Below are 1,673 nucleotides of genomic sequence, written 5' to 3'. Positions count from 1 at the left end.
CGCCGACTTTAACGAGTTGTCGCTTCTTATAAATTTACGTTCTTTGGTGGAATCAAAGAATGGAACGATCGGAATCGCAGTTATTTTGTAAAAATATCCCTTTCGCGTTATCTGGCATCTTTGTTATACTGTCATTAAAGTAGTTAAGGACGTTGGCAACTCTAAATAGTGTTGCCAGCTCATTTGCATAATAGGTGTGTACTCGTATTGAGTGGACAAAATTATCCAGCAGCGAAAATTCTGAGCATTTAGCAGCATTTGCTCTCAAAAAGACAAAATATCCACAGAACTACGAGATCGTAAAATTTGCAAAAACTTACAACTTTCGAAACAGCTGATCACTTCCACAGTTTCCACTCGTGGTTCATTTGGCAATTTATTTCCTGCTTGGTATATTTTCTTCAGATTTGGCATTTTATACAATTGATTAGTTTTTGATAAGAAAACCCTTTTCAAAATACAAATTAATTATATCGGAATGAATATATTATTTTTCTCATAATTATTTGTGATATCACATGGTGACGCATTCAAACACAAGGGAATATCCTCCAAACATCCATTATTGATCCAAAAAATTAATAGATATAGCTACAAATGTAGCTTTGAAATTATAAAATTTTCATTTCAAAAATCAACCGACTAAAACCGACAGACTGGATGAAAACCAGCAAAGCAAAATGAGTATACGTACAGGAAGTTTGAACAAAGAACGTAGATAACTACGATTATCTACGTTATTTGGTAAAATGAGTTTTGAGTGGAGCACGTACGTTCGCCTTTTATCCATATATTTACATTTACATGTGCATTTGTATACACAACATACTTCAACATAAATCTACCAAAATGAGAAAAAATGTACCTCTTTACCAACTTAAATTTTTTCTACCAATTTGGTAACAATTTACTAAAGTGGCAACCCTGGTGGTGGGAGACGAGAAAAACAAAAATTTTTTCCAATAGTTAAAAACTTTTGTTTATAATATAAATTTAAAAGTATTGAAGCGAGTATAAAACTCTTAGCACATAGTAGTTTACATCAGCAAGTATATTGCTAACGTTAACCACTATAACAGTAAATTAGATGTTAATTTAGATGGTACGAAAACAATAAAAATATATGCGGATGGATTAGAAGCAACCAGAAATTTTAGTGAAGTGACCACAACTAAATTGAAAAGGAATAATTTTTCGTGTGTTACACGTACTAGCTTGCAAAGATAACCAATATCCAAGGCGTAAGGCGTAGTAAGCGTGGGAAGGGAAAAGGACCCTCAGCAAAAATACCATAAGCATCGAAATTGCTGCCCAGTGGAGGCCTGGTACAAAGCGCCGTAATGAGCAGTGCCAATGCTAGTTCTGAACATGACACTACAGGACAGAAATTAAAGACTGAAGCCAGTAAAACGGGAAAAGAAAATGGATGGCTGTCGTATATTGTACCCAGCATGCAGAGAAAAATTACAAAACTTAATTATGACTTGATAGAAGAATGTAAACGGTGCAAGGAAGATTCAAGTTTATCCAAAACGATATGTGATGAATTAGAAAGGTAAGCCAAGAAATGTAATTATTTTACTTAGAAAAGATGAATCTACATATGTTGGTTAAAAAATAAGATACAACATGACAATTTTAAAATAACAAGGTTAAAAGTTATCTGCAGGGCT

The sequence above is a fragment of the Rhagoletis pomonella genome, unplaced genomic scaffold (assembly GCF_013731165.1).
Source record: "Rhagoletis pomonella isolate Grant_MI unplaced genomic scaffold, Rhpom_1.0 Rhpom_scaffold_00004, whole genome shotgun sequence".
Lineage (NCBI taxonomy): Eukaryota > Metazoa > Arthropoda > Insecta > Diptera > Tephritidae > Rhagoletis > Rhagoletis pomonella.
Note: the sequence above shows the minus strand (reverse complement) of the source record.